The sequence below is a fragment of the Leuresthes tenuis genome, unplaced genomic scaffold (genome assembly GCF_036924035.1).
Source record: "Leuresthes tenuis unplaced genomic scaffold, fLeuTen1.0.hap1 SCAF_9, whole genome shotgun sequence".
Lineage (NCBI taxonomy): Eukaryota > Metazoa > Chordata > Actinopteri > Atheriniformes > Atherinopsidae > Leuresthes > Leuresthes tenuis.
The window spans coordinates 5,969,029-5,984,614 of NW_027325363.1; the positions used below are offsets into that span (position 1 = coordinate 5,969,029).

Consider the following 15,586-nt stretch of genomic DNA (forward strand, 5'->3'; position numbering starts at 1 on the left):
AAGATGCATTTTTCATCGTATATTTTTATTTTTTGTGAGTTCCTTTCTCTTCTTTTGTTTAAGAAAAAGATGAATAAGTTCGCCTATGTTGTCTACATTAATCATATCTTCATACATTTATTATTTTAGTTTCAGATTTCACGATTGGGCAGGAGTTACACTTGAATGCAACGCACTTAATTGCAGTTTTTGTCTGTGGCTGTGAACGTAACACCGCTCATTCTCTCCCCGCGAGCTGGGACCCGCCCCAGACAATCAACGGACATCCATATTAGCCAATGACAGGTGAGAGCAGCTGAGGAGTGACCAATGGAGTGTCCGGAGTAGCGGGTAAGGGGGCAGGCGTTTCTTTGCAGCAGGCTTCTCGATGCTTGGCTAACAATAGCCTGGGCTCGGCAAGTTTACTGTTAAAAAAGACAGCGAGGAGGGCGACGGAGCAGAGTTTACTGATTACATGAGACCGTGTGTCCCCTTGGTGGAAATTTCCCTCACAGCACTCTGGGATTAACATCTTCTACCTGATAAGTGGTGAGTGAACCTTCCGACTTTTAATTATTTTTTAAATAATCCGTTAAATTAGCCGTTGCTCTGCCTTCCCTGCCCGGCTCAGTGCGCTGGGAATTAGAGGCTAATTTCCCTGAGAATAGGAAGGGGTTAATGGTTACTGTTGGCTGGAAGCACACTATTATCTCCTCGTTCTTGATATGCATCCATATTTTATAGCCAGCACCCTGCAGGCCCATCAACATGCACTTAGCGGACTTTAAGATAGTCACGGCCGGGTTATTACAGTCTGAGGCGTGGGTGGTGTGATGATTTTTTTATTTATTATACCGGTTGCCTCCCAGTTGGCTGTGCATGATATGGGAGTTTTACTGGCGAACTGATGGCATGGCTGACCGAGTTCAAACGAATGAATGAATGAATGAATGAAATCCAGCCAGTTTTCGGTTTTCCATCCCTGAATGCCTTCAACTGGATCCATTAATCTACGTCGCGTCTGAGGCTTTTTAAACTGGTCCAAGGAAATAGACACGTTTAGCATTCAATGAAGAGCTCTTTATGTGAGAAAATATTTAAAAATTGACAATTAATCCAGGTTAAATATACTTTTCCAGCTCCACTGCGCAAGGATGCAGAAACCCACTGATATCCCCAGAGTTTTCTGGTTAAAACTGGCTGTAATATGCCTAAAAGTCCATTAATGACTGCTCGGTGGGCTTTTTACATCACCTGCTGTACCTTTGGTTGCAGTAAACTTCCCTCTAGTTTTCTGCTTTGTGCACAGCTATCTGCCTGAAATGCACCGTGGCTCTGGTTTCCACATGGCTCAGCAGAAATCGGTGCACTTCTCCTGATCCTGGAGAGTTCACTCAGTGGTTTTGGCTGCTTGGACAGCATGTCCTCCTGCTGCATTGTATTGATTACAGACAGACCAGGGCATCAATATTAATTTGATCTTTCTATCAGCATTGATAGTTGGTTCTCCTCTGGGTTTTTCTTGCTGACCCCTCAAACATGGCCTCATCTTTTAGTTAACCTGTTTTTCCATATATCAGTGCATATTGAGCAGGGCAGACATAAACCTTTTCTCCCTTTTATAAGAAGTTCTGCTTTCAGTTTTATGGATTAGGTCTTTAATCGTTGATGTTCTTTATATTTTGCTTCCAAGCAGCCAGACTTTCTTGTAATCTTTTAAAGTGGTTTTGAGCAATAGTTCACCAGCTTTTTGAAGGTCCTTCAAAGTTTTTCTTTGGTCATTTTCTGCTTTTTCACTCATTTTCAGTCCAGTTCTTGCACCTGACTACTTTCAGAGGAATGTGTTTTTTCTAACTCAAGGGATGAACCAGTGTTGTGTCGACACATAACAGACAACTTGGCAAAGAAACTATTTTAAATTGGATGTTTAGGTACTTTGTTACTAGCAGCCTGTCACAAAGACACATCATTTGTTCCCATTTCTTTAGTTTCATCTATGAAAAACAGCAAAGAAAACACAGTTTGACAGACAGAAAATAGGATTTCTGCAGCAAAAAGGTGATTCCCAAAGAGCTATTAGCTGAAAACTTGGCATATCTCAGCATGGTGTGCAGTGTGTCCTTAAAACATTTGAGGAAACTGGACAAGTGGAGGACAAAAGAAGAAGTGTCAGGCCTAAAAAACTATCTACAGCAGATGAACAGGATCTGAAAGTGATGTCCTTAAGAAAGAGGAAAAATCCAGCAAAGACCTGACAGGACCTGAGAGATGCATCTGGACCTTCAGCTGATCCATCTACTGTTGGCCCAAGCCTCATCAGAAATGCTCTCCATGGAAGGGTGGCTGTCAAGAAGCCATTCTTAAGGAAGGGAAACAGGGAGAAAAGGCTGAGCTGTGCCAAATGACACAAGAAGTGGACTGAAAATCAGTGGCAACAGGTCTTATGGAGGGATGAATCCTCCCCAGAGCCCGGACCTCAACATTATTGAAGCAGTGTGGGATCATCTGACAGAGAACGGAACAAAAGGCAGCCGACATCCAAAGAAGAGCTTTGGGATGTCCTTCAAGAAGCCTGGAGAACTATTCCTGAAGACTACTTAAAGAAATGACAGAAAGCTTCTCAGAGGGTTCAGGCTGTGATGGAGAATAAAGGAGCTCAGACCAGATTTTCACTTTCAAGCTGCTTAGAGCTGAACAAACTCAGATTTTTACCTTATGTCCCGTATTTACATTTATATGTGCACAAGTTTCAATAAATCCCTGCAACTGTTTCCGGTTTTATTGGAAATAAAATTAATAAATGAGGGGTGACTCAAGACTTTTGTATAGTACTGTAATGACAGATTTCTTAATAAAAACAGCATGCATTCAGATGTAATTTGCTTTCTCCGTGTGTTTAATGTTTCACTGGCTTCAGTCTTATTTGAATGGAGACACATCTGACTTTTTACAACTTGGATTGTTTCCTGTTATCGTGATATTTAAGATCTCACTCATTACACTGTGAGAAGAGCTGAGCCCTAACTTTTGTCATAGTCCTGAAAATGAATTTCTTGAGCACTTTTATTGGGGCAATTAAACCAATTATTCACTTGAAATGTAATAGCTTTGTTGCTACACATATAATATGTTTATGCTGCTTGGATAAGGAAACTATTTTGATACTTACCCTTTTCCAGCTTTTCAAATGTTTCTGTGAATGGGATGAAATAAACATTCCTTTGGACCTGTCGTGCACTCGCTGTGCACATAATTAAGAATAATTAAGAATAATTAAGATGGAATCATCAAAACAATGAGCTGAGTCCTTCAGAACAATGGCGAGTAAGGTGTGCGTCTGATCCACCGCCTTGTCCTTGGACATGTGTTTAAGAGCCTAACATCGGGGACGTCACCCCTCAAACGAACAGGGAAGTCCGTTTTTCCAGCTCGGTGAGCGCAGAAAACGTGTTGAATCGTTTGTTCAGAGCGACGCGTTTCAAGTGTTGGAGCTGATGGGCGAAACTGAAATTTCTGGTGTTTCTGAGTAGCAAAGAGCTCATGCTGGGTTATGGCTTCAGGGTTGTGGCGGCCCAGTGGTTACCATGGAAACTGGGCGTGTTTTTTCTCTTTTTTTCTGTAATTTTATTGTCCCTCGTGAAGCACAAGGCCACCCAGTTGTTGCTTTGACACCTCGACAGCATGAGGAAGGCAGGGAGGGGTTAATGACCCATTTGGTTCCTGTGGCTTTGGCTTGGCCTCTTAAGGAGGTGACAGACTGGTGTGTGTGTGTGTGTGTGTGTGTGTGTGTGTTGGCCGGTCTTTAGTCTCTGTCTCACCTGTCCACACAGATATTTTTAACCCTGCGTCAGTTTGTTTGGACTCTGAGGTATTTTGACCCGCTGACCAACCAACAATACGAGCTGCGAAACCATTCAGACGGACACAATGCAGTTTCCACGTGCTCCAGAACTTGTTTTATTTCAATTTTCTGCTGAAAACAGGATGAAAAAGCCTGTTTGTTCGAGAGGAGATTCTTCTCACCTCACACTTCGGGTCTGTTTGAGAGTAATATGAAGAATCTAACAGCTTTACCTCAGAGAAGTTGTTTTTTTTTTAATAATAAATGGGCTTAAACAAGCAATATCTGAATTTTATTTTCTATTGCTCAAAACTTGAAACAAGCTTTTTGACGACATCAAGCCTGTTTGAGGCCTTAAAGTTACACGTTTTGATTTCTTGCTGAAACTTAGAAGTGTTTTAACTCTTACATGTATGTATTTTGGTAAGAAATAGACAAAAGACTTCAGCTTCTGTGCAGATGAACCCAACTAAACTCGACATTAGTTGGTGAGCTTTGGATGTGCTGCTTGGCAGGTTTGTTACCCTTGGACAAAAGTAAGCTGGCTGTTATCTTCTGTTTCCAGTCTTGTGATTCGTCAAGGTCGGAGCTGCGAGATAGTGAACGTTTCCGTGGATGTCGAGCTGATTCTTTACGAGCAGACTGGTTCAGAGTCAGTCTTTCTGGCATTACCAGGCTGTTTGGGCTTTTTTTGGACTATCAAAACGGTTTTAGGAATCGTGCAGTAAATTACATTTGACATTTGGGCATATTCCTACAATCAATACTTAAATAAAGTGCTCATTACCACGGGTTTTTCTTTTCAGTGTGGACGCTCACAAACCATACCAACATAAATAGTAATCCTGGCTGTGGAGCGGTCAGAAGCCTGCCAGCAGCTGAATAATGGATAGACTGTCTGCCTGGAAGGCTGCTGAGCATGCCGTCTAGACGGACCCCAACTGCACGAAACTACACGCACTCTTTTCTCTCCGTGAAACAGGCTGAATCCAGATGAAAGCTGTGATCCTGGATACCTCCCCCAACCCAACCCCCTTTCTCTGCACGATTTACTCTCCTCTGTTGATGTGAAGACAGCTAAAAGGAGGGCTTTTGATGCACCTCTGAGCTGTTGGGAGTACGGTTCAGGACCAGAAAGATGGTCCTAATACTGTGGGTTTAAGTGCGATGCGTTTAAGTTCCGCTTTATTGCAAACTTCACCACAGGTGAGGAGGATGCTTTTACAGATGGATAATATAATCATTGATAATATTGGTTTAATTGGTCAGAAGCTTTTTTCAATTACAGGTTCAACATTTGGCAGCGTGCATAAAAACAGATTATTTCTGCTTTATTTGTGGAATCTCCAAGGATTGAACCATTTGATGAATATTTTAGGGCTTTAAGATCGGTTAATAATGACGGAATGTTTTTCTTAGTATTGAATAACATGTAAAACAGGGCATCAACAGCTATCTTTCAGCTTAAAATCATTAAGATAAGTTTATCAAACACTAATTCATGCATTAACTTTCTTACAGTAAAATTTCTTGCAGTTTCCTGGTAACAGACACAAAGAACCTGAACATGAAAACCAGCCAATTCGCCTCATCCCACCCTAATCCCGCTCTGCCTCATGAGAGCTAACCTCATCGTGTGTGGAGCCCAGAAAGCATATGGTGGAGGAACCACCCACTCATTGTGACCAGCCACACCTTGCAGTAACACACACTCGACTCAAAGAAGCACAAGACACAAATCAATGATTAACAGATAGAAATGGAGAGCAGTGAAAGTGGATACGGTGCATAGGGGGGGGGGTTTAGTCACGGCTCAGCTTGGCAGCCGACTGCGATCAACCAGCTGCGTGTTTGTGTGTGTGTGTTGAATTTTTCTGTGCTTAAGTATTGCATTCACACTCTGTTGCCTCGCATCCCCTGGAGAAACGGTGTGGATTACATCATCACATGATGACATACTGTGGATGAGTTCTGTGGGATTAACTCATGAGTGTGTTTTCATCACGTGACCGAAGTGAGCCGTCACACTGTTTGGTTAACTTGGGTTTCTGCAGGATTTCTGAGTGAAATCATTTGATAAACGTGCAGCTCGCTGCATGTTTGGTCACATTAGGACCCACACAACATAAAGCAAATGGCTTTTTTAAAATTTCAGGCTGTATATATTCTTTAATAACAGATTACACAGTTTACAGTTATCTTTGTTAAAAAGTTGGCCCTAATTCTCCTTATTATGATTCTTCTTTCAGGTATTTCTTTTACTAATAATTCATTTCTCAGAACGTCAGAAAATCAGCCCCAACTTTGAACACCTTTAACCTGATTAACCTGGAACGTTTTTAAATGTAAAGCTATAGTCAAGTGGAGGAACTCTGTCAGAATCACATGACAGAGGTGGGATTATCGATCACTATATAGAGTTTATTAATGCTGTCAATTTCAAAAGGATACTAATAATGAGGTAATTAGCCAAAGTTAATATACAAGACATGTTTTTATAAACAAGACATGTTTTCTTCACTTGTAATTGAATAATCTATGAATGTAAGACCGGAATCTGTAGCTTTAATAACGAATTCCTCAGTTCGCTGGTAGGTCCTCCTGTTATTTATTTCTCCTTTTCTTGGCGGTTAACAACCAGCTTAGAGGGGCATGACTCCCACCTGGAGTGGGCTGAGGGACGCACAGTTGGCTCCACTGAGAATATCTCGCGCTCATCATGGAGATCGACTTAAATTTAATCGTTTATCGTGTTTGGAACTTTTTGTTTGATAAAACAACATGTGTGTAACTCGCTTAATTTACAGGAATTAAGTGAGTGTTTTGGTTGTTTTCTGATCTTTTCACAACCCAAATGAGTCATCGGTTCTTCTTTTTTCTTAATCTTGATTGTTATATTTCTATTTTTTATTTAAGAAAACTAAATCTTACATTTTTAGTCCCGGTTGAGAAACGCACCATTCCAACTTAGAAAAATAAGCTATTATTTCACAGCATTTGAGCTCAAAGACGCAGATAAATTCACACAACCCTGCAGATTTTATGTAAAAGTTGTCGTTGATCTGATGGAGCTGGAATGTGTGGGCAGCAGGGAGCAGGGAGCAGGGATGTGACGGCAGTCCTTTCCACGGTGAGTTGGTGTCGCTCACCTTTGAAAATGCTGCTGTGACATCAGAGGAGTGACATCAGCATCCGTAGAAAGTTATAAAACCTGAACATTTGAACAGTACGCCGGAGTTTTAGGGTCACACTAAGGAAGAAGATATGTTGAGAATAAAGTCAGAATAACAATATTATTGGTACTGTGCGCAGGTGTAACCATGGATACCTACCAGCTGTTTCAGCTTAAAGAAAAGCAGCCACACCCTCAGTTTCTGAGGTTTTTCTATATGAATGGATGCAATTTCTGTAAGGTACTGAAACTTATTATCACTCAGTTTATGTGCTAAAAGAGAGAGAATTTCCTTCCTTTTCTGAAGTAGTTTCACCAGATATTTTATGCCTATGCGCTGATGCTGCTTTGATTTAATCTCAATTATTTGACTTTAACCTTTGAAGTGTTGCAACTTTATTCTTTCGACTTTATTCTCGACTTGTTGGAAAATGGAAAACAAGTTCTTGCTGTATTTTATTTTTGCTCAGTGACCTTAATATTCCTCCGTAGAACACTTAGTGCTACAAACTTGTAAAGTCCTTTATAAGTTATTTATATTCATTGCTACAATGATAGAATGACATTGTTTCCCTGTGAATTATTTGCAAAGCTTGCGGTCCTCTTCATTCCTTTTCTTCACACATTGCTGTGCTTTGAGCACTAAACTGCAGAACTCTAAAGGTAAAAAAATCCCATTCAGCACATTGTTGAAACCACAGACATGATCAGTAACTCTCAGATGGTGATGATCATGTTCATTTCTTTGCATGAGATCGACACACGGTCGTTTGCAGAATACATCTTTCTAAGGTTTGCTGCTTCTGTTTTTGTTTTATAGTAAATCTAGTTGGACTCGATAAGCAACCTGAAGATAACACATGCACCATAACACTTTTACCAAGAAATCGGCAGGTTAATGTTTATTCGAAGCAGTTTGTAGATGCACACGTCAGGGAATATGTGAGATCTGGTTAAAGTGTAACAACACAATCACACTGTGAGTTTCTGTTGTGCTTTTCCTGAGCTGGAAGGAGGGGGAGTTCCTGCAGTGTATCCTGATATTTTCAAATACCAACATCATGATATCATTTTTACAGATATCATCCAGCGAAAACACTCCAAATACCTCCAAAGACTGTAAGGCAGATGGCCTCTAAATCTTTTCTTCTCTCCCTGTCTTTCCTCGGTTTGTCCTCCTCTCTGGGTCTCGTTCTTTTTGAGACCGTCCTACTCATTTTCACTCCATTCTTTCCTCCTGCTCTTCATCCCTACGCTCTTCTGCTCATCCTCTTCACTGTTTCTTCATTGCCTTCGATCCTCATTTACCTCTTCTCAGTCTGACATACTCGGTGAAGCAACCATAATGCTATTATCTATTAATACTCCTTCATGTCTCTCTATCACAAGTCTCTCTTTTCCTCCCGTGCACTTGTTTTAGACTCTTCTCATCTGTTTTTGCCAGAGAGATCCTCTGATTCCCCGTCCTTTCATCCCACGTTTAAAGCAGCAGGGAATATTTTTAAACTAAAATGAAGGAAGTTTTTTATCTGTAGCACTTTCCAATTGGTTTTTAAAGGCAGTTAAAGTTATTTGTAAAATTTGAAAAGCAGCCCAAAAATTTAATTAGTAGGGTTATCAAACAAGTTATAAATACTTTTTAATCTGCCGTATATGATAAAGTTTGTTAGTACTGATGAGAGGCTGATGGTAGAGCTGAGCGATATGGCAAAAAAACGCCATCACAATGTTATTTTTATTAATAATTATTAGTTGATCTTGATCGGGACGTAGAGTTTGTTAATGCTGTCAGTTTCAAAGGGTGATGCCTTTTCAGGTGGATAAACAGATTGTTGCCTCCAGTTTAGGAATTCACCAGCTGACGACAAAGTTTGCATGAAATTTATCGGTTCTTCATCATTTTTACTGAATCCAAACCACTTCTACATCTCTGACTTAGAGGAAGCTTTTTGGCCAACTGCTCTGACAGTTTGGGAAGATAACGTGAGTTCGGTCTCAGCATCCGTGGTTCTCTTCGGCTCATTCTCTCCTACGTCTCTGTTCAGTTTTCTTCCTCAGTCCTCTGGAAGATCATTGTGTTTATTTATTTATTTTTCCTTTTGGGTTTTCTCGGTGGTTAGAAACCAGCTTAGAGGTGCATTATCGCTGCCTGCTGGACTGGAGTGTGCAGAGTGCTGAGATCAACATAAATTTAATTTTGTGATGGTTTCATCCATCCATTCATCCCCTTATCCGAGGTCAGCAACCGAACCCAGACATCACGCTCCTCAGCAACACTCTCCAGCTCCTCCCGGGGCATCCCTAGGTGTTCCCAGGCCAGAAGGGACATAAATCCCTCCAGTAAGTCCTGGGTCTGCCCCGGGGTCTCCTCCCATTAGGACCTGCCCAGGAAACCTCCAAAGGGAGGCTTGGAGGCATCCTAAACAGATGAACCACCTCAGGTGACTCCTTTCGACGTGGAGGAGCAGCAGCTCTACTCCAAGTTCGCTCTGGATGGTTAAACTCCTTCTCTATCTCTAAAGCTGAGCCAGCCTCTGGAGGAAACTCATTTCAGTCGCTTGTATCTGCAGTCTTGCTCTTTCGGTCACGACCCAGATCTTATCCCTCATTCCAAGGTAATGGAAACGCATGAAATGCACCTCTGACTGCTCCATTAATGAAAAGCCTTTGAACACAACAGTCCTGAAATGTGTAATTTAATTTTCAAGGTAAAACTAAAATGACCTTTAGGCGCCTGCTTAACTAGTTGAGCTGTACGGAGCCCCAAGGTGATTTTATTTAGTCCATTTACAGATGCTGTAGTTCTCCAACGACTCCGAGGCCTTTGCTGCATGTCTTTCTCCGACTATCTTCTGTCAAATAAAGGCCACTGGCGCCTTAAAATAAGTCCTGGGAGATTTTAGGACTCTTTAACTGACTGTTTCCAGTTTCCAGCTAATCTTCCATGATTTGAAGAAAGAAATCTAATTTGAGGCTGACACATGACACCCTACATGGGGGTTACTTATCAAATTTAGAAGCTCGATTTGAGTCTAGTTTAACGTATCCGTGACTCGTGATTCAGTCCCAGCTGCATTACCCGGTCCAACATTATCTTTGGTGGGTTTAACACGATGGACCCCTTTTCTTCCCCTTAACTGGCTTTGTATGAATCTGACTAATGGTTGCGTTACAGTGAGTTAGATTATAATTGGCTTGAATTGGTCTGTCTTTGAAGTGCTTTGAGAGGACATTTGAGGTGACTTGTGTTATATTGGTCAGACTCACACAATGATTCATTCTTTTCTAAAGACATGTGAACGTGTCGCCTTGAGCAGGCAGGTGGGGATAATTTAATGAACATCTCTAAAATAAACCTGAACTTCTCATCCCTTCTTTTCGTGCATCTCCTTTCACAGCTTGTGTGCTCTTAGGTCCAGTAGCAGTACCCCCCCCTTTCTGTACTCTCCCCCGAGGGGAATGTTTCGTGATGTGTTCTCACCTCTGTTTTAACAGAGCGACAGAAACGACACCCTGCGTCTGACATACTCACCAAGTTTCAAATATGATCAGTCAAGTGTGTCAGCTTGACCTCTACATGCACTCTGCCGAGCATTGAAAATATTTTTACAATGAGAAGGAAACCGGTCTCAGCTTTGGGGACATATGACATCTGTGGAGGACTGTAAAAGAATCCCTGTTATTCATACTAAAGACTGAGGTTCCGCTTTATTTTCTATGACAACTTCCTGTAGTTTACCAACAGAAAATTGGTGTTTCATATGTGATTATTAGCTTCTCTTAAATATTTATTGGCTGGGTGGACTTCCAGAAAGTGTGTACATCCACACCAGCCGCTTTAGCCTTCATCGGGTGTCGGTATGTTCAGTTGGAATAATTAAAGCTGGCAGCCATGAAACACAACAACTCCTCATTTATCCGTCACATACTTTACATGCACAGGTAGTCCGACTTGTTTGAGTGCGTTTCACCTCGCAGGTTGGGCAGACGGCAGGTCGGGTGGAACAAAGCTGGTTTAGAGAGCGGATTTTCATGTTGATCCTTGTGCTGTCGCAGTTGTTGGCGCTTCGGTCTTAACTTGAACAGACAAAGCTAATTTGGAGCTAAACCTATTTGCCCTTTTCCAGTAGAAGTGGAGCCGATGTTGATGACAACAGTGAACTATTACAATAAGATGATTAAAGATTATTCTTAATACACGTTCGGGCGACTCGTATTCTGGTTTTATTTAATTAGAAATAAATTAAACAAAAAATTGTGTTTGGTCAGCGGAGAAAAAAAGATCGATGAATTTTAATGTTCTGTGTTTTTACTAATTGTAACGTCTGACTTTTCAATAAAGTTTGTGGCTGAAAAATACTTTATCGGGAAACAAAATATCTATATATATTGTGATATATATATATATACAATCGCTCAGCCCTACTCCACCGTATAGTATCAGCTCGGTTTCCTCTGAACCTCGGCTGAGGTACTACAATAAATTCGGTATCAGTAGCATTGGTTGTATTGTGGTATTGACCATAGACTCGTTTAAGTGGTTAAGGACATGCTTCTTTGTGTTCTATCTGCTGGGAAACACCTACCAAATGTACAAGTTCTGCTTCAGTGCAGCAGATGATCAGCTTTGAGTGGATTCTAATGAATCTCTGACATTTGAGGCTGTAGGATTTGTTAAAGTGAATTTAATCCAATCACAGCGTTTCCACTGCCCCCCTTTAACTGGCTGGAATAGCAGCAGGCACAGGAAGCCGCACATACATGTGGCAACATGTTGCGTTGACCTTTGACCTGTTGTTTAGAGATGCCTTAATAAGCCGTAATCTTGACCTGCATGTGCACAGGCTTCTGGCTGATGGCAGGACAGTCTGTGGGTGCATGTGCTTTCTCACAGTAAGGTGTGAATGTGTGGACAGCTGCAGGCTGACAATCGCCTCCTGCCCCCCTGTTTGTCCTCCCCAACACACCGTATACCCACAGATGGCTTCTTCTCTGCTTAGAAAACCGTTTGTCTTAGGGGGTGTGAGGACCCCTTGTTAAAAAAGAAAGTGGGTACATTTTTTTGGTTGATGTCGTGAGCCTAACGTTCTGTTGTGAGAGGCAGATTTCTTATAAGCTGAGAGGCGAAAACATGGCCAGCACAAATGATTTTTAATGATTATTTAAACATTTTCATTCATTCAATCCAACAGTCTCTTTACATACACTCTCTCTGTGGCCATCTTAAGGGTCTTTGTCAGTTTTGTTTTCGACTGCTCACTTACAGACTATAAAGATGTGATTTTTATTTTATTTTTTTCAGGGTCATAAAATGTTTACAACCGAGGAAGCGCTGCCATTGCTTGTCTGCTAGCCTTTTGTTTCCTGTAAATCAGGTCTATTTGATACTTGTGCAGATGTCTGACAATGGAAAAGAAAGCTATATTAACAACACTGAGAGCTGATCTAAGCTCTGCTGACCAAAGGTTGGAAATCTTTTCTTAGCAGGTTGAGTGGCTGAAGTTGTGACAGCGTGGTGAAAGGAGTGTTATAACAGCTGTCTGTCTCCTTCTGTTCAGGTTGCCGGTTGAATCTGTGTGCTTCCCTTTATAGAAGTAACCAAGACACAACATTGACAGGTAAGCCTGACTGGGGAAGTCCGTCAGCCGCTCAGTTCTGTGCTGTAATGCTGTTCCGGGGGTTCGTTGCCTTTCACAGGAGAGCTGTTGCAGTGAAAGAGCCGCATTGTGACCGAGCTTCATGTGAATGTTGCTGACTCAAGAATTTGACACTTACTGGAAGAAGTTAGCCGATTTAAACTGGGTTAATGGGGCTGCTGAGATTTGGTGGGAATAAGAGGCTTTTATGTGAGTGATTTGTTTGTCATTTTTTGGCATTTGACACAACATTTGAACATATCTGTGAATTGATAACTATAAAAACTGATTAATACTTTATTATTTACAGAAAGGGACGTTATTTTGCAGCATAGATAATCTATAACAGTTATTCATCATTAGCCGTTGTAAAAAAGTGATTGAGTTATTGAAGACTTCCACATAAAAGAGATTTCTGATGAAACCTGCAGCAGCAAATCAGTGGAAAGTCTTTAGGTGCAACAGAGGGAACACCGGTGTTCGCATCTTGTAGGCAACTGTAATGAGACCATGCCTTTAATGGTTCCCAGCATGCACTGTGGCCTACATTATTCATGGCTTTGCCAGGGGTGGAGTCTGACAGCTGGTAGATCAGAGATGGAGCAGACCCCCTCAGCGCACCTGTGTGTGTGTGTTTGTAAAGGGGGGGGGTGAGAAAGAGGTGGAGTTACTGTCCTCTTACTCAGAGGTCTGTCCATGCATTTTTAATGTGTTTTTTTTAATCATTCATGCACGTGTTTGAGCTCTGTATACCTCCGAATATTTGTCATTTCCAAATTTAAACCTACAAAAAGCACAAACTATCCTTGTATGATGAGAAGAAACTACGGGTCTGTAGATAAATGGAAATGACAGATGAATAGTGAACTATTTTACGATTACAAGTAGTTACATATTTGATCAGTTCTGGACATTGATTTTTTCCTTATAGCTTCTTACAGCGGGGAGACGGTTAATGGACACTCTGAGCTATGAGGGTCACATGATCACTAAATTTTAGACAACTGGAGCCATCAGAGGACTTATTTATGGCATCTGTGAAAGCTTATTACTGTCCTTTTTAAAGTTAGCAAAGGAAAAACGCAGTTTAAGTTCTTGTTTCCTAAGTGATGTTTATTTATAATTCACTGTAATTCGAACGCAGCAATAGTTTAAAATGCTATCAAGAGAAACTCCTGGAAAACTAACCCAGAGACGATGTGGTGACTCTGTAAAAGCCGTGGAAGCAGGAAAAGGTCAGCAGTCACAAAATGTGAGACCAGGTTAGACTGTCAGTGGAGGATTTTAGTTTTTATGACTTTTGCCTTGTTGGCTGTTGAGAATAAGGTGAGAATAAAATGACTGATAACACATCTCTTTACAAGTCATTTTGCTGCCTTAAAGCTCCAGTACATAAAATATTTTTAACCTGATGAGGCAGCACATAACGTCTTTCTTTGGGAAGATGTTTGTGTCCTCGCTTCTCTGTCGGAGGCTCGTTTGTTGGTTAATAATTATTCCCTAAAGGGAGAAGGATTCAGTCTGAATCCAAACTGGCTCATTTTATCTGAGACAGATTTATGAACTGTTTGAAAGGCTGCACCTTGTGTGTTTTGGTCCTATTTTCACTCTTTTTAATCAGCCTGGGCCCATACTGCGTTCAGTGCATCGCAGCAGGTTTCTGGTCTGTGCCGCCAGAACTGAAATAAAAACCTGGCGTTTACTGCTAAATAACCGGTGCTGCATCACGCTGGTCCCCGCCTCACTCTTCTTCTACTCCTCTGTTTCAGATCATGTCTATTTAACCTCTGGCCTCCTTAAAAACGAGGCCTGACTTCTTTAGACTCTTCCTGATCAGATCTCTGTGTGCATTGATTTTTGCACAGATGTGTTTAAAAGGTTTTTCGCCGTCAGTCCAAACCGACACGCAGCCCTCACATCGCCAGCATCTGATCAGGGGGCGACGGTACGTGTGTTATACAATGAGGGAAACCAGAAAGCCACGTTGAGATTGTGTGGCGTGTTTAATTAGCAGTTTGCCTTCTCGTGCACCGTTTGGTGCAACAAACAGCCCCTCAGGTCGAACTCTCTCACTGACGCATGCAACGACACTAAAAATACAAGAAGCAGATGTTCATCATTGCACCAGACATACTCCACGGGAAGTTCTCTGAGTAACACGTATCTTATCTGTGTCCAGTGCAGAGGCGTTAAAGTGAGTTTCCTGCACATGATAACTCTGAGTCAGGAGCATCGCTGCCTCCAGCTGTGTGTAATCTGAAGATGATGGATTATGTGTGTTGTCAGTGTTTTCAGGGCTGGGCTGAGCTCATTCGAGCCTTCGAAGCATCACGTTTCACTTAATTCACACTCAAACATCCATATATATCCACCCTATATAACATCTGAGGAACTTTTTATCGGACATAAAAAGGAAAAAAAGTCTATTAGAAATGTGTTTCTCCAGTAAAGCAGCTTAACATTAGAGATAATGCAGCTATGTCCGTATACCACCTGGACTCAGCCCTCGAGTGGTTCATCATGGGATTGGGAGTATAACTAATTAATATCTGCTTAAACTAAAGACAGTTGGTCTCAGCTGGATTACTGTGGAGCACAGACATTAACATCTGGCCTGACAAATGAACCTCATTTTTAAACCTGGAAGTTTAGCAAAGGACAACCTGATTGGTCGGACATCAAAGAAGGATTTGTCAGCGAAATTAAGGTGACAAAAGAATTAATTTTATTCAGAGTTTTGTAAAGACAACCGTAAACATGGACAAAATGATCGAACAGTATAGAATCTGAGAGAAAATGTGTTCCCTGCAGATCCATCTGGCTCTCAGGCTTTGACTCGCACATCTGATGACGTCACATTCGTCCCCTCAGGTTCATTGTAACGTAGCAGAGCTCCGCATCTATGCCTGAAAGTTGAGAAAGCAGACGTCAGTAAAAGCTTTATCTGTGAATTGTTTG

General features: G+C 41.5%; 1 protein-coding gene across 2 annotated transcripts in view; it reads left to right on the forward strand.

The window, feature by feature from the left end:
- The first annotated feature begins 387 nt into the window (after nucleotides 1-387).
- The window catches only part of pak1 (p21 protein (Cdc42/Rac)-activated kinase 1), a 60,246-nt gene continuing 45,047 nt past the window's right edge, over nucleotides 388-15,586 (forward strand). The window contains exons 1-2 of one of the 2 annotated variants that reach the window (XM_072392025.1): nucleotides 388-528; nucleotides 12,551-12,610. The gene's annotated coding sequence lies outside the window, so the exon portion shown is untranslated. The remainder of the gene's footprint in view (nucleotides 529-12,550; nucleotides 12,611-15,586) is intronic. The other variant, XM_072392026.1, reaches the window with a different exon arrangement.